The sequence below is a fragment of the Acinonyx jubatus genome, chromosome A1, assembly GCF_027475565.1.
Source record: "Acinonyx jubatus isolate Ajub_Pintada_27869175 chromosome A1, VMU_Ajub_asm_v1.0, whole genome shotgun sequence".
Classification (NCBI taxonomy): domain Eukaryota; kingdom Metazoa; phylum Chordata; class Mammalia; order Carnivora; family Felidae; genus Acinonyx; species Acinonyx jubatus.
The window spans coordinates 202,330,284-202,351,845 of record NC_069380.1 but is presented as its reverse complement, the minus strand read 5'-3'; the positions used below and the strand labels follow the sequence as shown (position 1 = coordinate 202,351,845).

The following is a 21,562-nucleotide window of genomic DNA, read 5'->3' as shown; positions in this document are numbered from 1 at the left end:
GTGGTGGGCAGGCTCGTATTTGACAGATGAGCTGTGTTCTGCGCAGGGCAGTTAAACTGCGTTCCCTTAGTCATAACACAAGGACAGTCCTCCGGCTGAGGCCTGTGTCCAGACACCCTGTAGCCCCGTGCTCTGGCTTCGCGACAGACGTCTCTCCTAACAAGCCTTGTGTTTTTGGCAAATTACTTCATCTCTCTGTCTCTGTTTTCTAACCTCTAAAATAAGATCCCGTCTACTTTTAACTATCTTTTTACCCAGGAAGCAAGAGTTTGGAAATTGGTTGCAGGTGGAGAGAGGCAATGTTTGGTTGGCCTATCACGCTTTCCGAGCTATCCTGCTCGTCTTTTTCCCATTCCTGCAGATAGCTAACTTTTCTGTAAGTGTTCTTTTCAATTTGTTGACTGCACTTCATGCTCTTTTAGGTCCTGCCTTCTTTTTGGGAACAGGGGTGGGCGGAGAGGAAGGAAGTGTCCTGCAACTACCAATATTTTCCTCTAGGAGGAGCCGCGCAGCCCAGAAGAGAGTGACACGCACCAACTCCAACTCCTCGCCGGGGAACGCTTCATCCCAGCTGCTCGGAATGCTTGGCCCGGACGGCGCTCCGCGCCTCCGCAGCGGGTCTCGAACCGGTCGCCCCGAACTCCCGCTTCACCTCGCGGCGGCAGCCCGGGTCGCGGGGGCGGCAGGCCCGTCCAGGAGTGACCCCTGGTGAGCGGCGGCCGCCGTTTCCCACCCATCCCCTCCCGTCCTCCCTTCCCGTTTCACCCCGCCCCCTCCTCCTCCCCAAGCCTGACAGCCCGCGAGCTGCCAAGCAGGGCGCAGCCATGGGAAGAGGAGGCGGTCTAGGGAGCGGCGGCGGCGGCAGCGGCGGCTGCTGGAGCGGCGGCGGCGGCTGCTGCTGCTGAGCCGAAGCGGCGGCGGGGACCCCGGGCTGGGGCCACGCAGGCCGGAGGCCCCCGCGCCCTCGGCCCCAGCGCGGAAGCGAACCCGCGCCCTCTATCCGGAGGCGAGGCTCGGAGGTACTGGAGGGGGGCTGAGGGAGTCGGGCTCTTCTTTCCCCCCTTTTGTGCCAGGGGACCTGGGAGTGGACCCTGGGGCACCAGTTGTTTATGAAAGTGGGGGTCTGGATTATGTATTTACACGAGTAATTTTTTTCCGGGTGACTTGGGGGTTGGCTGTGCTCCCCTCCTCCTCGCGAAGTTGTTTTCTGCTGGTGGGTTGTCGTAACCCGATCCACGCTGTGTGTGTGTGTGTGTGTGTGTGTGTGTGTGCGCGCGCGCGCGCGCGCGCGCGTGTGTGTGCACGTTGGTGGGGGGCGTCAGGGAGTTGGGGGCCACAGGCGAACCATCCCACGCTGGCGCCTGCTGTGACCGATGTTTGCGGTGTCTGGAGGGGCTGTCTCCGAAGCCAGTTTTGTTGAAGTCGTAAAAGTTTTGCGAGTGTTTCTATTTGACATCATCAGCGGTGCTGGGGCAGGAACTGCTGAGGCTGCCGCTGCTGAGCGGGGAGAGAGGTCCCTGGCGGCGCGACCGGAGGAGAGGGGAGGTCGTCGGGCTGTGCTCGTCGACACCGTGCGCTCCTCCCCAAAGCGCACCGCCCTCTGCGCCTTTGTGCAGGCTGCAGCCACGCTTTGGCACCCGCGGAGCTGGGGTCAGTAGAGTCACTGCCACCAGTCCCCATGAGCTGGAGTGGGTGGAAACCGTGGCAAGCCGAGCACCCCCAGCCCCGGACACACTAGTGGTTATGAAATCAACCAGGCTCAAAGTTTTGACAGAACTGCCCGGATCTTGAGAGCTGCGGGTGAGTGGGGTAGCGGCGTGTCAGGGGAGAGGGTGCTGGCCGCGCGTGCAGGGTGCCGGGCAGGGTCACCACTCCCGGGCTCGTAGGGGAGTCTAATTTGGGGCGAGTGCTTTATATATAACCGGAGTGGGGGACGCCTTCTCGGGCCGGGCTGCGGGAGTTGGTAACTTGGCTCCGGGTTCGTGTGCTGAATGGGTGTACGTGAGCACTGTGTGTGCGCGCGCGTGTGTGTGCGCCTGGGGAGGCGTGTCGGCGCCTGAGCCAGTAGGGTGTGCAGGGTGGGAGGAGGAGGCCAGAGAGGTGCCGCCCGCCCGTTTGTGCAGCCAGGAGACCTTGGAAGGGACAGGGAAAGGTAACGGGAGGCCAGAGGGTTGGGAAGTCGCAACCCTGCGTAGGATTTAAATACCACGGACTTTAAAACACTAACTAAACCCGTTGCCTTTGAGGAGCTGAGGGCTAGAGGTGAAGGTTCCTGAAGCTCTCAGGAGACTTGCAGAGGAGGACGAGGGTTCGAAGACGTGTGTATGTGTAGGCACAGGACCCTGGAGGCCCAGACCCAACTTGGAGCTGTGGATCTGAGATTCCCGGGGTGCTGCTGTGCACACTCCAGAGACTACATGGTCTCCGTGATGTTTACCTTTAGAATCCCTGGCATGTGTGCCTGGGAAGGCACCCGTCTCTCCTCAGACATGTTGTGGCAGCTGTGCCCTAAGCGATTGGTGTTCTAGGCTAGTTTCCACCTGGGTCACCCTGTAAATCCTTTTCTCTGGAGTGCCAAGGTATATAGACCTTGGAGGTAACTAGTAGGAAACATTTTCCAGAAATTAAGACGCTGGATAGAAACAAAATAAAATAATTTAGTAGACAGGACTGTTGGTTCCATCTTTTCTGTGATTGGGGATTTGTTTCCTTTTGAGAAAAGCAAAGCTTGGTGTTCCCAGGTTAGATTTCAAGGGGGTCTCTGGTTTCTCTTCAGATGGACTTTAGATGGAGCTGGAAGGATGTGTTTTCACCCAGACACCCTTGGAAAAAACATAGTTTGAGTTGAAGCACTGCCCATCCCTTATCTCCTTCCACACTTGTAAACTTTTGATTCACATAAGTCTAAGGAAAGTTGGTAAGTCAACATTCAGCTTTTCATTTGGAGTAAATATATCACAGTGAAATTATAGTTTAGGTCTACTGAATGTCATGGAAAGCCAACACTTAATAGGCAAAGGTGTGAAATAAAAGTCTGTAAATGCAGTGACAAAGTGATGACTCCAGTGTATTTTTTTTTCAAACCGGGCATAACTTTGTCTTGCAAATATTTGTTCTAGGCAGAATTTGGGGTTGTGTTTTTGATTATTTGTGTGTAAACAGCAGACTCCACATAATAAACCACTTAGAATGGATACTAGACATCTTCTCCATGCTATCTCTGGTGCTTGTGTTAACAGATGTTTACGGTGCTTGGTAACCTATGGGATTGTCATGTGCAGTGTCTTGTTAGGTCAGGACATAATGTTTATAGCAGAATGTAATAAATGGAGCCCCAGTTGCAGCCTGCTTCTGCCAAGTGCATGAAACACCCCAGCATGGAAACAAACCTTGAAGTTGGTCCAACTTGGCAAGTCTTTTTTGGCTATCTGCTGGTAAGCATTGTTAATGTAAAGATAAATCTGAGTGATACAGTGAGAATGTGGCACAGCAAATTGCTTAACTTAGAAAAACAGGCATGGGTTATATTGATTAAATCTGCTATCCTGAAGATTAAGCTTCTCTGGTCATTCTGCTAATAAATTGCACAATTATGGAGACTTGGTTTAGTTTTAGAGAATAATTAAAAACATGTCAGTAATGAAAATAACTTAGTGTGTTTACATATGTCCATAAAAACCCTCCCTTTTTTTTTAAAAAAAAAGAGAAAACTCTATAATCTCTATGGTAGTTATTTAAATAATATGAGATTTCAAATCATCTAATCACTTTCTGAATATTGAATAGATAAGAATTGAAGTTTGGGGTGCTTGGATGCCTCAGCCGGTTAAGTGTTTGACTTCAGCTCTCTGCTCAGGTCATGATTTCCCAGAGTGGGTTTGAGCCCACCTCAGGTTCTCTGCTGTCAGTACAGAGCCCACTTTGGATCCTCTGTCTCCCTCTCTATCTTCCCTGCCCCCGCTCATGCGCATGCACGCTCTCTCTCTCTCAAAAGTAAATAAACGGAAAAAAATGAGTTGAAGTGTGGTAAGGCTTTGGAGTTAGCCCTCTGTTCATTGTGTAAACAAAACAATGTAGGATGTCTTCTTGGCAAGTCATTTTTTTTTTGGACCTTGGGCAATATAATATCAATGATGTGCCCAATAAAATGGTTGGTGAGTATGAGCCAGCTTCAGAGGTACCTATCATAGGGATGAACTTCCACTTCAGTAGCCCTTTCTATAAGTGGGCCAGCCCACCTCTTCTTGAAAATAATCAGAGGGGGGAATCTTGCTTCTGTCCACTGGCCTGTCCATTCTAGGAGAGATTCATTTTTAGAAAGTTCTGCTTTGCACTAAATCAACATTTTCTTCTACCTATTGACCTACTGTTCAGTTGCTGGAGCAACACACAATGAATCTAATCTCTCTTCCTTTTAAGTGCTGTGTTTGAAAACAAACATTATGCCCCTTCTTCCTGAATACCTTTTTTTTTTTCGCTTATTCTTGCAGCTAGTCTCACCCACAGTGGGGTCCCACCCTTCCCTGCCCTGACCAATATGCCCTAGAGTCCGCATTTATGCTGCCCCTCATCATGGTTGTCATCTCAAACACAGATATGAAATCCTTAGTTCTAGACTTTCTGTATCCATTAAGGCAGGTTAATCTTCATGTACTATTTTAGCCATCTCATTACACTGTTCACTAATTTCAAACCTGTAAACAAGATAACAATTTAGTCTTTTCAGATTATTAGTCATCCATAGTCGAAACATTATAATTGTTTCAAAATATTTTTAAACTGTACTTCAATAATAAAAAAATTTTCTTTTCATGCCTGAACTTCCTATAAATCTATGGAAAGTGTCTTACTGTGCAGGTGTATAGAATTCTACATGCAATGAAAATGGCTGCTTAATTTCTCCCTGTCAAGGAACACCAAGCCAAAAAACAAAAAACAAAAAAAACAAAAAAACAGACGTAGAATGTTCTGGAGACAAGCAGATTGAAGTTGCATATCATGGACAGGTAGGGACTACGAGGTATTATTTTCCTGGACCTTATTGTGTCTGCTTCCACAAGCATGAGTCAGTACTAGTAATCAGGCATTTACTGGTGGCTCATTCTGTCCAAGTCAGACCGTATGCCATCTGGCCCTAAATGAGGTAAAAGTACAACTGACAGAAATGCTTCCTTCGGCAATTGGGATTTAAGATGTACATACAGGACATGACTGAGTCAGCAACCTCTTCTTGCCCTGGAGGTGAATGGCTTGTGATGTGGCAGAGAAGTCCAAAGCAGGTATATCACTGCATCAGTTCTAAGGAAGGTGCCTCCCTCCTGCTGTGTGTCTGGATCCAAGTCAGACAAAGGCTCTGATGGTCTTCACTTACCAAGTTCTAACCTTCTTGGGGGAAGGAAGCAAAGCTGGTATATACAGGGGGAGAGGGTCTGGTTCAAAGGCAAGTACTTTGAGGCCCATTGGACCCTAGTTTGAATTTGAGCTTTACCACCAATGTGCGGATTAGCTCCTCTGAGACTCACTCTTCTCCTCTGTGAAAATTACGATGCCTACCATCCTGAGCTGAGGTATTTCCACACAACCTCTGTAGCATTTATGGCATTGCACTGCACATTAGACACCTGCCTGGCATGATTGATTTCCCTTTTATGTATCTGTCTGGGGCTTCCCAAGGAAGTTATGTTTCCCCTGCTACCAGCTGAGAATCTGCCTCAGCTGAGAATCTTCTGTCCTCTTGCAAGAAATGTTTATGGTTGATGATGATGACAATGTTGTTTTTCTCAGCAAGTCTGAGTGTGAACAAAATAACCATTTTTCTTGGCAAAGAGAGAAAACCAACCTGTGATATAGGCTGACATCTGGGCCTATCAGAAGCTCCTACTTTGTGCATTGACCTTTTGTCAGAACAAGGGGCCAATGCAGCCTTGTTCTCTTTAATAAAATTGTTCATGCTGTCCCCCTCGTGTGTGTGTGTGTGTGTGTGTGTGTGTTTGCAGTGAGATTGCTCACTAAGCCCCTTGAATTATGATCTCCATCTATATTACATTTTCTTCTTTGCTTTATTTTGTTCTCCTATAAAGGGAGGAAATAACCAATGATAAAGTACATATTTTTTTTAAAGCTCAAAAATTTATTTCACAACTCTCCACCTCCTATTTAGCCCCAACCTCCTGCAAAAATGAACAAACAAACAAAAAATTGCAGTACATCCCCAACAAGTTCTTAGACATGCAGTTTCCAACCCAAAGTTCTACTTTGGTATAAGAAACCCTCAGCTTAGGACGGCATAATATGAAACAATAGTAAACTCGATGTCCGGGAACTTGTGTGCCTTCAAGCTGTGCCTCAAATGGGCAATGTGATTTTTGCAAACTATTGAACTTTCCTGGGTTTCATATTTCTTTCACATTAATAACAGAAAACAGCAACAAAAATGAGGAATAAACAAGATGCCTTCTTAGGATTCTTTACAGGGCTATGATTTGAATTCATTTGATTACTGAATTTCTCTTTTCTCTCAGCTCCTTTGGGACTTTGCTTGAAACTCTTTAAGAACACCTATTTCATTCGCTTTCAGTTTCGTGGTCTACTTTTTCATTATCTGTCTTCCTTGCTAGGAAGGGTTCCTCGAAACAAGAAATAAATTTTATTCATTTTTATATTTTTCCGTTCTTTGCTGAATGCTTGTAAACACAGCAGCTGTGGAAAGAGCGTTAGTGTAATTAATGTGGAATGCTTTGGATAGTTGAGCTATAATTCATATCACTTATTTAAGATACAATTTTCATTAAATTTTTTTTTATTTTCAGAGAGAGAGCACAAGTAGGGGACATGGGGAGAGGGAGGGTGAGAGAGAATCCTAAGGAGGCTCCATGCTTAATGTGGAGCCCAACATGGGCTTGATCCCATGACCCTGGGATCATGACCTGAGCTGAAATCAAGAGTCAGATGCTCAACTGACTGAGCCACTTAGGTGACTCAATAATTTTCAATATAAGCATCGAGAAATAGCTTTGCTTATTTTATTCCTTCACCATTAATATTTTTAATCAATTAAGGGAAACAGATAAAAATATAATCACGCTATGCTTTCTGGAGCCATAGCAGCTCACCAAGGTCTGATGCAGAAAATCTTTCTGAAACTGTGTTCTTTTGTTGTTTGTTTGTTGTTGCCATGAGGAGTACCAGAATCTCAAAAGAAGGATGATGGGGTGCCTGGGTGGCTCAGTGGGTTAAGTGTCCAACTCTTGATTTCGACTCAAGTCCTGATCTCACAGTTATGGGATCAAGCCCTGAGTGGGGTTCTGTGCGTGGAGCCTGCTTAAGATATTCTCTCTCTCTCTCTCTCTCTCTCTCTCCCTCTCCTTCTCCCTCTCTCCCTCCCTCCCTCTCCCTCTGCATTTCCCTCTCCCTTCCTACCCCTTACCTACTCATTCTCTCTCTTAAAAAAGTAAAATGTCACCAATATATTTTTTTAAAAAGAAAGAAAAAGAAGGGTGACAGAAACAGTCATGGTTTAGTTTCAACATCTTTCTTCGGTGCCTCTCGCTGCCTTTTAATATAGGCAATGAAGCCTTAGGTCAGGTACCAATTTTACTTAATAATGATTTATAAGAAGTCTGTGATTTTGTCAGAAATTGTTGGGCTGTGTCTTTTTAATTAGCATCTAAACCCACCTTCAAATACTCTATTTCAAAATCATAGATAATTTCTTCTACAGAGTCCTTAAAACTTCCAGATGTGTTTACTGCTTTGATTAGGCCTTGCTTCTTTTGGTATTGACAAGACTTCAGTCAGTTTTCTTTAGAATAATATCGTTATAATCCCAATGAATTACACTTCCTAGATTGTGAATTTGTGTAAACATAAACAAATCTATCTCCAGCTGGCTGGGCTTCTGAGTGAAAAGTGTATCCTGGTGAAGATGCTCATTTCATGGGGATTTGAGGCAGATGATAGAGAATACCCTGATAAAGCCCTTATTCGATATTAGAACATCAAAAGATTTTGCAAGTTGAATAGGTTCTTTTCTGTAATTACCTGTGGTGGACAGCCTGCTATGCTAGACATTTGCTATAGTGACTCCTCCTTGATTGTTTCTTCAGTTGTTTATAAAATAAAACATTGAAAATATATTTTTTAAAAACTTTGGAGAGGTATCCCTCTCTGTTCCTTTAGAATATATTAGATATATCATAAAGTCATTGGTCAAAAGAGAAATTCATTTTTTTCTTGCTTAAAAAGTATACTTTATCATAACAAATATCATATCTATCTTTTTTTGCTTTGAGTTGCCATGTCATAAAAAAGTAGAGTGTAACTAGTACAAAATAGACATCCGTAGCTCTCCCCCGGGATGCTTATTGAAACAAAAGGTGCTAAGTGATGCAGTAAACAGCTCACATCAAGCTTGGTGATGGCAGGTGACAAACTTTAGTCAGACTTCCAATTCTGATTGCCATTGGTTAAGCAGCCTTTGTCCTTGGTCAGGATGATGGCATATGATTCTAATTCACTGTCTCTGTGGCTTCTTTAGACACCTTCAAGCTATGTTATTGTTATCCCAGAAAACCCCAATTTGGCAAAGCAGAGTGAAAAACAGTCTGGCAGAACCTATGTGAATGATGAATTATGGAAAGAATACTGAAGACAGAGCCTCTGCATGGCTTCTTCCCCTAGGGGTAGAGGAGGACACCAGAGTCCCTGTGCAAGATGATGAGGAATGAAGAAAACATAGCACGTTGATACCTAGCATGTCAGAAAGGTTGAAGAAAGAGGAGCAGAAATAAAGGCGAATGATTTCTTTCATATTTGCAGTCAGCATAGCATCTTATTTCCTTTAGAGACATTGGCAAAACCGTGCTCTGCTTGTCATAGAACAGTTGTTTAATAAATATTTTTTGATGACCTTAGTTTGTAGTAAACCAGAGAAATGGAAGTGTTGATAAGAAGGATGTGGAGAGCTGGGGGCAAAGGGATATTGAACAGGTCAGGTGATGACTAGAATCTAAGCTCATAATGCAAATTTGGTATTATTCTGTTTAGGTTAATGATAACACCCATACTTGATGACCAGCTTTCCCAGGCGGATCCTGTTCAGGGCCTTGGCAATGTCGAGAAGTTTTTAATATTTGAAGCAAGATGGAGATGTGTTGGAATTTTTCTGTGCGAATCAATAGGACTTGGGAGACATATCCAGTTTGCCAGCTCTCAGAATGCCTCTCATCAAAGAGCATGAAATTTTAATTCTCTTTGCTTTTGTCCTGAAACTTCATTGCTTTTATTTATTCCTTATAGTACATGTAGGGTATGTGAGAATTAGGAATGTCATCTGAAAAATACTTTGAAAACTACTTGGGAAAAAGATGCTGAATAAATAAATTTTTTTATTAGCCTGCAGGATGTAAGTTTGGCCAAGCTAGTGGTATTTTTGGGATCACTGAAAAATCAAAGACAGGACATATATTTATTGAGCCATTACTGTGTTCCCAGGAATGTGCTAGACACTCTGGGGAATATAAAAGTAGTATAAGACACGACCCTTGACTCTGGGGCCTATCATTCAAGCTAGGAAGGCAACACTAATAATGTCTGTTGTGTGATTAAGGAACAGTAGACAATTATACAATTTAATGAAAAATTGTGTTACAGGGTATAAATGCTATATTTATTTTGAGAGAAAGGAGATTTGTTTGGCCTGAAGTATTTGGGGCAAGCACTTATGGGCAAAGTGGCTTCTGAATTAGTACTTAAACTATGATATATATAGAGAGAGAGAAAAAGAGAGCGAGACAAACCAAGAAACCGACTCTTAACTATGAACAAACTGATGGTCACCAGAGGGGAGGCGGGCAGGGGGAATGGGCTAAATAGGCGATGGGGATTAAAGAGGGCACTTGTGCACCGGGTGTTTTATGGAAGTGTTGAAACACTACATTGTACATCTGAAACTAATATTACACCATATGTTAACTGAAATTTAAATAAAAACTTAAAAAAGAGTTATAGGCTTTTTTTAGTGCCCAGAGTCAGGACACTAAATTTCTGTAATGCCCGGGGTAGCCTTATGCCCCGGGAAGAATTGTATGTCCTCAAATGCCAGTAGACCGCTGTTGAAAACTGAGTGCAACATCCTCACTTTATTTATAGGTGAGGAAGTGGGAGTCCCTGAGAAGTGACAAGACTTCTCTAGGATTGAAACTCCACTGTGATAGTGACAGGTTTATAACCCAGTTCTTCCAGCATTCTTTCAAGGGTTTTTTCTGCTATACCGCATTCCCACCCATAAACGTGGACTTTACCCATGGAATAGGGTGTTGTTTACCTCTGTCATTCATATGTGAGGGTGATAGTTAAGCTGTGTTAACCACCTGAGTGGGGAGGTTGTGAACTGAGGCAAATGACACCTGACCAGCAGTTCTTTTCACTGTAAATTAGGGCTGGCAGATGCCCTCTGAGGGGCCAACCACTGTGAAAGCCTGAAGGTAGGTTGGAATTCTGGAAAGGTCATGGAGTAGGCTTTGGAATCCCATAAATCTGGCTTGTCTGATGAGATCTGAATCCAGCTTTGCCATTTACTACCTTTGCAACTCTCAGCAAGTTCATTAAACTCTCTCGGCTTTATCTGCAAAGTGGGGATAGTGATTCTTACTTTACGAAGCTGTTGTAGTTTATAGGAGTCAAAACAATGCCCGACTCATATTGGACACTGCAGAAAGAGATTCCCTGCAGCACCCTTTTGAGAGACTTGGAGAGAGGAGACTTCCTACCTTCACCCATAAAGATCACTTGGTATCTGCTTTTTTTTTTTTTTTTTTTTTTTTTGCTTCCTCCGCCTTTCCCCATTCCACCAAATTTAGGGCTTTAATGAGTTCTTGAAGTGTTTCTTTTGTTTAAACTATTGAAACGTCTCTCCTTCGGAAGAGTACTACTGGCCAGAGGTTAGTTGCTCATGACTGCACTGTCAGTGTGCCTAGACTATTCCTGTACAACAGAAACAAAACCTATATCCAGATGATTATTGGTGGCTTATAAAATTTGGATTTTAAAAATCAATATTAAAAGTTATTCCTGGATGTATATGTTTGTCAGAGAGATCTCTACCAGTGTTGGGAGACCCTCCTCAGGCAAGGTGATACTGTCTGTAAGTTCAGGGACAATTGAAAGTTGGCCAGTTGGGGTGGTAGTGTTGTGGTAAAAGGCCTTTCTGGGTAAAGAACAGCCTATGGTGGTCCACTGAAAGATAAAAGAGCCTGGAGGAATGCACACAAAAGCCTAAGAGTGTTTCAGTCCTTGACTTTGAGGAAATATGCAGACTTTGACACATGGGAAACTGGGGTACACAGTTTCCCATTATTGGAACACTTTAAAATTGTTTTTCTTTGTTAAAAGATAATTCTCTAAAAGGGTAAAATGATACAGATATAAAGTGAACAGATGGAAGATGATACAGATATTAATTAATGAAGTAATTTAAAAAGATAATTGTGTAGCCATTTTAGAGGAGAACTCAAAGAACCACAAATGTATATAAAAGAATGTTGAAGAGAATTTGCAAAATCCAATCTATCCACAGGACGGTAATCAATTACATTCTGCTGGACACAGCTGACTTGCACTGTATGGACAAAAATTATTTTTATGACTGATTTCTGCAGGTTAACTTCTGTCTCCTCAGAGCTGAAAAACAGCATAGTCAAAGACAAAGGCTCTGATCTCCATAGGATCAGCTAATCCCTGGGGGCCTCAGCATTCCATTGAAAGGATATCCAGTAATCTCCTTGCTCATTTCAAAGTCAAAAGTTTTCCTTACACCTTTATGATTCCATTGGCTTGAACTCCTAATTTGCTGATGAAAATTTGGGGAAGTGGGATTCCTATAACCTTTGGAATTCTCCATCTTTCCCAAATATATGCTTTAGTTTTAAAAACTTGTGATTATGGGAAATTTTAAGTACATACAAAATAAAGAGAATAGTATTTTGGGCCTCAGGTACCCATTCCTCAGCTTCCAGAGTCATCAGTATTTTGCTCATCTTGTTTCATCTTTCCACCGTGGTCCTGACTATTTTAAAGCAATCCCCAGACATCTTGTGTTTTTTCATTTGTACATGTAAATACTTTAACATGCATGTCTAACAAGTAAGTCTCCTATTTTTTAGTAACCACACAGTCTATATTTTATGGGGATATAGAGATATACTTGGAGGGGACATTATACTCTTCAGGCCTGATTTTGTGATATGTTAAGGGGTCATTTCAACAAAGTAAAATCAGTGTGTGTGTGTGTGTGTGTGTGTGTGTGTGTGTGTGTGTGTTTGTGTGTGTATCTATCTTCACAATGGTTTTCTCTTGTCATTCAGGCCCCAGCTCAAATGTCACCTTTTCAGAAAGGACAGGACCTCGTTGACCCCAATCTAATAGAGTAGCCTTCCCCCAACTAGGTCATTCTATCATATGCCCCTGTTTAGTGTTGACATTACTTATCACTATTGATACTATCTTGTTTATTAGATTTCCTGTTGTTTGTCCATTTCCACTGACAAAAATGTAAACTCCTTAATAGTAGGAACTTTTTTTGTCTTGTTCACTTTATATTCTATAGAAAATCCTCAGGAAGTTTTTGTTGAATAAATAAATGAATGCCTTTTAGTAGTTAAGAGAAGTTTTTGTTAGCATTCTTCCAGATATTTAAATCTCTTTCACACATCCAAAAATGTATAGCTTTCATGTGCCAGTTCCTAGCATGTTTATAATTTGGTGATTTTCCTCATGGTATGGAGTGAGGAGCGCCTTCCAGGGACCAAAAATAATCCAGGACAGCTAGAATACCTCCCTGTAAATTGCCTTGAACTGATACATGTAGTAGCCACTTTACTTTATCAGCAAATACAGTTAGGAATAATGTCTTGGTTTGGATTTCTCCCAGAAGCAGACCATGAGATAAAGATTCAGGTAAAAGTTTATTTAGAAAAGTGAAGTAGGGAAGGGAAAGGAGCCAATAAAGGGTGCATTAGGAAGCAAGATACCTTCAGCCCCTGGAGTTTTTGATCTTCCCAGAGAGATTTTGGGAGCCCAGGCAAAATACACGTCTCAGAGTCCCTCTCAGTGAAAAAGGTTTGAATATTCCCCAACCAGCTTCCATCAGGCTTAGTTCCTGATCAGTAATTCTGGGCAGGACAAAGCAGTCTCCGGATGCAAAAGCGAACCCTTAGGAGAAGAAATGCAGGTGCCGGCAGTTAAGCATTAGGCAGTGGGAAGTAGTAGAGGTGAGGGGATCTGGCTGGGGAAGGGACAGGCAACTTACCCCGAATAAGACCATGTGGTTTTTTAAATGCACTTCTTGTTTGGACTAGTTTCAGATTAACAGAAACCTGTGAAGAAAAATACTGGAGTTCCTATATATTCCTTGTCCAGTTTTCCCTCATGTTGACATCCATAATCATGGTCTAGTTATCAAAACTAAGAAACAAATATTAGTACAATACTATTAACTAAACTCCAGACTTTATTTGCATTTTCTCTGTTTCAGCTAATGGCCTTTTTGTATTGTAGGATTCAATTTATAATATCACATTGCAATTTTACAATTTTTAAATACCGTGCATACACTGTTTTATCTGAGCCTTCTCGTGATTAACTAGTCTTTGTAACTAGGTGGTTACGTTCTCTGAGTGAAAATACAATGATGTTGACATCCAGCATCATTGTGAGACAAGGCTATGTTTTGAAAACAAAACACATACATCAACACAACAATAAGAGCAAAAGTCTACTCAATAGACATATGTGTAACTGAGCCTCCATCAGCTAGCTAGGAAGTACTCATAACAGTGTGACGACTTGGAAGAAATTTGATTCTGCACATGTGTCCTGATCATCAAATATGAAGCAGGACCCCCTAAATCAGACATGACTGAGTCCTTCCAATGTGCCTAGCATTGTATGTGTGTGTTGCACTTAATTCTGCTGTGAGTCGCATAGCCTTGAGACTGTTAGGCTTACTTGCTCAGGGCTCTTCAGAAATGGTAAATGACACACTGAGATGAAAAACGTCTCCTGCCTTGGCTCCTACACTCTTACTACTATAAGTAGTAAGTACTACTATAAGTACCTGTCATCTTGGCATACACATACATTGACCACAGAGCTCTTCAGAAAGACACCCATACATCAATGATAAAGTTTTGATACAGGGCTAATAACAGTCTTAGAAGCAAGCATCTCTAAAGAGCAGGGCATTGATGTTGTGTAATAATTAAAATATTTTACTGTTTTATAATGCATTTGAGTTTGGGTTGCTGACCTCCATTTTTCAGTCTTTTCATAGTTAGTTTTTTTTTTTAAGTGTTACCTCAGGGATATGAAGCATTCAATGAAATCTTTGATTAATCTTTATACTTGCAGTGGCCCAACCGAAAATTTGCCTTGGTTGCCTTAGAGTGCAGGACATGAAATTCAGAAGGAAAAATTCCTATAAATTATTTGGGCTTTGACTCTGGGAAAATAAACAACATGAATATCTAGACTAACCAATGCTGAGATTCCTCTAACCTCTAATTCTAAATTCAGAAAAGAACAGGCTTTAAGGTTTTTTATTTATTTTTACTTTGATTACAAGTTTTGGAAGCCTAGAGTTAGGATCTAATAACACAATCTATGTAAAACACAAATTATTGGCTCACTATGAAATCTAACTTCCAAGAAGATACAAAGGGACAATCATGTGAAAATGGACTTTTTTTTGAAGAAGAAGAAGGAATAAACAGGGATTGACTGAAAGGTAATCGCTTCAGACTCTAATGTTTAGAGCATTAGACATATTTAAAGGAGAAAAACCATTACCTTTCAGAACCTATGCTCAAAACTGTTTTCTTTACTTAAATGGCTACTTTAAATTGGCATGGTTTTAAACCATGACCTTCGATCCTTTGTATGGGCAATTACTGGCAAAATCTGTTTGTGCAGATTTGCAAACTGTGCTGTGGCAAGCTCCCTTAGGGGCCCTGGGGGCTCCAGAAGAGAGGGCCAGGCTGGCTGCATTGCAGGCCTCCAAACCGAGCAAGAGGCCGTGTGCCCATCTGTTTTACACATAGTGCGTCTCAGAAATTTTAAGTTGAAGAAACTGCCTCTCTCTTTAAAAAAAGCAAGCAAACAAAAAGGTTTTAAAATCCCATTGTAGAGTTCCTTATGCGGAACAGACTGCTTTCCTATCTCTTGGTAGGCAGTCCCTTGGTTTCTAGATGAAAAATCACATTAGCTTTTCTATGTCCACATTCAGATTTACTTTCCAACTCCTCAACTCTAAGATCCTATAGGGTAAAGGACTGCATAATCTCTACTTAGTGGGCACACAACAGTTGGCTTCACCAGTTACTGTTGTGTGGGCAGCATTAAGGAAGTGGTTACTATGACCCAGGGCTCTATAAAGTTCTTTTTCATGTTGTATTGTTTAATCCCATGCAAAACCCCCATGATCCACTGAATTCTACATTTAGTGGAACTGTGGCATTAGGAGGTTAAGTAATCTGTGCAAGGACTCACCATTGGCCAGTGGCACAATCAAGAATCAAACAGGTCTTCCTAATTCTGACTCTAACTCCCGTGCTTCCAACCATTTTAGCCACCACTATGTGATGGTTTTAATACAATGTTCACACATTTTTTGATATTTCTAGAGGTGGAGTCCGGGTTTCCTCTCCTTGAATGTGGGCTAGACTCAATGACTAATTTCTAACAAATAGAATGGAAGTGAAGATGTGCAGCTTTAGAGACTGGATCATTCAAAGGCATTGTGGCTTCTGTCTTAGTTGCTCTGTCTTTGGATCATTCTTCTGGGGGAAACCTGTTGCCATGTCTTGAGCTGCCCTATGGGTACACCCAGATGGAAGGGCAGTAAGGGAGTCCCATAACCAGTGGGGACTGAAGAGCTCAGACCCCCAGTCCGATAGCCAGTATGAAATTGAAGCATCTTGATGACCACCACCATGGGAATGACCTTGGAGGTAGAACCTTCAGACCCAGTCCAGCTACAGAATGACTGTAGCCCCCGCCCCTCAACAGCTTGACTACAACCTCATGAATGTCTTTGAGGCAGAACAACCTAGCCAAACCTCTTCCAGGTTCCTGCCCTGAGACTACAAGATAATAAATGTTTGTTGTTTTAAGTTGCTAAGCTTTGGGTTAATTTGTTATGTGGAAATAGAATAACTAAGGCAGCCTAACATTGCCTTACTTTTTTTAAAAAAGAAATTGTCTTAATTTCCTTGAATCTTAAATTTTGAAATACTGACACAGCAAGGAGGAGTTTTCCAGAAAAAACATGCTACTCAATATAACTAGTAGAATATTAATACCCAATTAACATAATAGATACGATGATTTCTCTGGGATTTGGGATTTTGTAATCAAAATGACAACTGCTTTAAAAATCCGTGATTTAAAGAGGAAGGATATTAATAATAACCACATTGCTGAAGATAGCATTTTGAACTTTCAAAAAATCCTCATGGGAAAACTCAGGAAGTGTTCTGTTTGATAAGTTATCACTCATAATCTTAAGTTGTCAGGAGCATGCTTGCACTTTACGTGATTTAAAGAGGGACATAAAGCAAAGTTGAATTTTAACCTCTTCCCTGGTGATTTTACCCAGCTTTTCAAAGAGGGTCCTAAAAGCTCATAGGTCAAGCAGTTTCTTGATTTGCTCTGCCTGACAAATTGCATGAATTCTGCTTTATGGCCACTTGCAGTTTAATAAATGACTTGGACTTTGATTAATATCTTTTAGCTTGAGATTAAGAATTTGTATAAGACTTTGGGATATAGTACTATAAACTTATTTAAAGATGGACTCTGAAAGCTGGAAGGAGGTGCATTGGTGTTGGTTTTAGTACATGCATAGGTACTGAATTTGGAGGGGTTTTTTATGTTTATTTTTGAGAGACAGAGCACATGCAGGGGAGGGGCAGAGAGAGGAGGACAGAGAATCCAAAGCAGGCTCTGTGCTCATAGTAGCGAGCCCAATGTGGGGCTCAAACTTATGCAAGATCATGACCTGAGCCAAAGTCGGACGCTTAACCAACTGAGCCACCCAGGTGCCCCCTAAACTTGAAGCTTTATAAGTCCTTACAAAAGATCCCACTTGATTTGCCTTTAAAAATTATGTGAAAGTGATTTTTTTCTTGTATATTTACAAAGCAATTTAAGTGAGTTAAGGAATTCATCATGAAATAGATACGGCTAGTTCTTGTTTGGTAATCAGAATGAAAGTAAGGTAGAGCTGCTACCTTTTCCTTGCCTAAGCTGGAAAACATAGATCAGACTCTCCTAGTCTTTCCCTTTCAATGTGTTTTCCTCCATGCAGCTTGCACCGTGAGTTCTCAAAACCATTTTTTATATTCAACTGGACTTGATAGTATATACTTGACCTTGATTCATGGGTTTGTGCTGCAGAGGGAGATAAAGAGGAATACTGATAGCCTGAGTGTAAAAATCCAGTACACATTCATTCATATGCTCACCTACTCACAAACTCACTAATTTAATCTACACTTTGCCCAGAATGGTGGACTAGGTGCTAGAATACTTTAATAAGCAACCCAGAAATAGTCTCTTTTCTATTAGAGTTCATGGTCTAAGATGGAGAAAAACATTAAACAAGTATAATTAAAAAATTAAAAACTGGTGTGGGGCACCTGGGTGGTTCAGTTGATTCAGTGTCAGACTCTTGATTTTGGCTCAAGTCATGATCTCATGGTCATGGGATCGAGCCTTGTGTCAGGGTCTGTGCTGAGCGTGAAGCCTGTTTGGGATTCTCTCTCTCTTCCCCTTCCTCACTTGTGCTCACTCTCTCCCTCAAAATAAATAAATAAACATTTTTTAAAAACCTGTTGTAAGTAATATGAAGTAAAAGTATAAGGGGATTTGATCTGTTTGGGGCTTGGTGGTTGAGGAAGGCTTTCAAAAGAAAATATTTAAAATCTAAAGGAGTAGAAGTAGGAGGAAGACAGAAGAGCAATCTGGGCAAAGGGAACAGGAGTCAAGAAGATACCTGGTACTTTCGAGAACTGAAAACAGTCAGGGTGCCCAGAGTTCAGAGCAGGGAAGGAGTATGATGTAAGAAGGGGCCAAAGAAGGGACTATATCTTACATGGTGTTGCAGACTGTGTTCTAGTCTTTATTTATCGTAAAAGCAATAGAAAACCATAGAAGGTTTTGAAGCATGTTGGGGGGGGGGGGTGTGACACCATCAGGTCTGCATTTTAAGGAGATTACCTGGCTCTCAGAGGCCAAGGACAGAAAACAGTTTAAATGCTGATAAAGGGAAAAGTGAAAGTCCTGCATATGTCCTTTAGATTAGTAAAGTGGATGTTATAGGACTTTAAGGAGAGGTACATGGGTGTAGTGATGGGGGCAGAGGCCAGAATGAAGTGTCTTGGTGAGTGGGTGGAAAGGGAAGGAGACAATGGATAAAGGTAACTCAGGACATTTGACTGTCAAGGGAATCAAAAGGATAGAGCTTTAGCTGGAGAAGGAAACAGTTATGGGAGGGTTTGATAAAGGTGGGCGATTTGAGTATGTTTAAACGTTGATAGGGAAGGCCAGTTGGGTGGAACCCTAATCACGTAAGGTTCCTGAGAAGATAGGAGTGGTTAGATCCAGAGCGCTTGGGAGTAACTGGAGAGGAGAAAGGGTGCTAGCCCATCTGTCCAGGGAAGGAAGGAGGAGGAATGTGTGCAGATGTTGAGGTGTGGTAGCTGAAAGTTAAAGACATTTCTGTTCGTGGTCTCTATGTGTTCTATGGCCTCTATCTGCTTTGGAAGGTCAGTGTGAAACAGGAAGGAGGTGGCATACTGGAAAAGAAAGGAGATAATTTCAGGTGTTTGAGGAGGAGAGAGAAAGCTAGAACATAAAAGGGAATAAATTAGTAAAGCTTAGTAGGATTGCTAGTCATTACTTGAAGGCCGGACTGGGGTCGATGATCACAGATTCATGGTAGTGCCACTGTTAAAAGTATTACAAAATATGTGACCCTTTCTGGAGGTGTTCCACAGTTCACCAGGTACAGAGAAAGTGGAATCATCTAGACCTAGGGCTTTGTCTGAGAGGTATGATGGAAAGATGACAGCAGCACGGGAGCCATGGAAATGACAAACCAGGAGTCAAAGTCAAAGCCAAAGCTGGTTAAGCATAAAGTAGACAGGAGAGGGAGGGAGTAGAGGTCTGTGTGAAGGTTGTAGTCAGAGAAGCTGATTAAAGGTGATGGGAGAACAGAAGTCAGTGATGAGAACAGGTTGGTGCATGCCACACCAATTAAATCCAAATCTCAGGGGCGGGGCCTATCAATTATTTAAAGGTCCTCAGGCAAGTCCAGTGCTTTTTAAAAAAGGAATATAATGCCAATGTCATTGTCATTAAGCCCATGATGGCAAAAGATACTAGTAGTGTGAAATCAAGTTGAAGAGACAAAAAGAGAAAGCAAAGAATTGTGCCTTTAAAATAAAATAGGTGTGCCTGGGTGGCTCAGTTGGTTAAGCTTTCGACTCTTGATTTCGGCTTAGGTCATGATCCCAGTGTTGTGAGATCGAGACCCATGTCGGGCTCAGCACTGACAGTTTGGAACCTGCTTGGAATTCTCTTTCTCTCTTCCCCTGCCTCTCCCCCACTTGTGTGCACATGTGTGCACTCTCTCTCTAAAATAAAAAAAAAGAGTAATAAAAAATAAAAAGACAGAAACCACACATTTCCTTCTTTACAAATTGAAGTCATAAGCCTTGCCTTCTTTTTATTCTCTCTGCTATTAGATGTCCAAGGCAAAGAATTAAAGATTATTATGAGGAAGATGGTGTAATTCAGGATGACTTACCTGGGGGCTAGATGCTTAGGTATTTGACTAATGGAAACTGGAATTAGAAGTATGGTGACTATACAGTCTCTTTGGAGGGACAATGCTTGGCTCACTTGTCATGGGATGGTATCAGACTGGCTGCAGAGGTCTGCGTGTGTGGCTCAGGTCCCTATATGGGGCATGGTCAGCCCTCAGCCCAGATCCTTGGACTTGGCGGCTGTATTACAGTCCACTCATCTTGAAATAGTGGCAAAATTCTATTCATTGAAATCACATATGAGGGTTTGTTAAGGTTTTATCTGGAATTCAGTGACAAGGGTCATCACTGCCAGCTCTTTCAGTTAAGGAAACTTATCTCTGTTCTTTCCATGTTAAATAGAAGTCCACTGTATAGATCAAGGACATTTTCTAGAGAAGACCGTCATAAAAAGATTCATAGACATAGAGCACATTGTGAAAATATTAGCATGTTTTACTAGTATATTGGTCAGGGTTCTCCAGAGAAACAGAACCAATAGGATGTGTGTGTGTTTGTGTGTGTGTATAGAAAGAGATTTATTTTAAAGACTTAGCTCACAGAAATTATAGAAGCTAGCAAGTCCAAAATTTGCGGGGTGGGCAGGCAGGCTGGAGACCCAGAGAAGAACCAATGCTGCAGTTCAGGTCTCAAGGCTGTCTGTTGCAAAATTCCCTCTTGCTCAGAGCAGGTGAGTCTTTTCTTCTATTCAGGCCATCAACTGATGAGATAAGGCCCACCACATGATGGAGAGTAATCTGCTTCACTTAGGGTCTACTGATTTCAATATTTATCTTATCCAAACTCACCTCACAGAAACATAATTATGTTTGACCACATATAGGTTTCCCCCAATATCTGAAAGTGGAGCATTCCTGTGAACACTTTTGTAAACTAAAATGGCATAAAGCAAAGAAGCAGTTACTATTAATTTATATGGAAAACTTTCTGAGTGTTCCCAGATCCCCAAAATAACCTCTCTTAGGCTTTTGTGATACGTTAGGATGTATCTTGCTAATAGATACACAAAATAAATCAAGATAAAGCACAGATGTTCACAGACACAGTTCAAAGCTGTGGTGGTTTAATGTTGAGATGCTGAGTGTAATTCCCAGCAAAGGAGCTGGGTGGTGCCACTCTTACTGTTTGGGGTGGGTGCTGCCTCTATAATGGTTTGCTGAGCTCTATTTTCACTTTTTCCGTTTTCCTAAGAGCAAAAGTCCTCTTTGGATTTCTGTCCGTTGGTGAGAACAAGTACTAATGTAGGTCTTTCATAAAAGTGAAGTGGTGTAACATAAACTTTTGAAAAGTGGGGGATGCTTCTATCTGGGCGCCGTGGCCCAGGAAGGTTAACATATAAAATTAACCATCACACCAAGGGAAGTTATGATGCTGTCTTCTCTGGATTCAACAAGATTGAATTCAGTCCAATGTGTTATTTGTAGGGTGCTTAACGTATGTCAGGGGCTATGTGGAATATAGACATTATACTACAAGTTTGGTCTTCTTTGGGGTATTTTTATATATGTCTTTTGGCATTGTCTTATAACACTTCTGGTAGCTCTGTGCGACAGAGCACACACAGTGCTCAGTGCCAGTGACAAGTGACTTCACACACTTGTGTTTGAAGCCAAAGCTTTGTGAAACAAGACACCACAGCAGTTAATAGATTTCAATTTGGCAGTGGCTGTAAACATTAA

General features: G+C 42.1%; 1 protein-coding gene across 7 annotated transcripts in view; it reads left to right on the top strand.

Annotated features, from left to right (window-relative positions):
- The first annotated feature begins 576 nt into the window (after positions 1-576).
- Positions 577-21,562, top strand: part of GHR (growth hormone receptor) — a 269,418-nt gene continuing 248,432 nt past the window's right edge. The window contains exons 1-2 of one of the 7 annotated variants that reach the window (XM_053201015.1): positions 1,048-1,800; positions 2,777-2,917. The gene's annotated coding sequence lies outside the window, so the exon portion shown is untranslated. Of the gene's footprint in view, positions 709-873; positions 1,020-1,046; positions 1,801-2,776; positions 2,918-21,562 lie in introns of those variants that run through there. The other 6 variants (XM_053201025.1, XM_015067577.3, XM_015067574.3 and 3 more) reach the window with 6 other exon arrangements.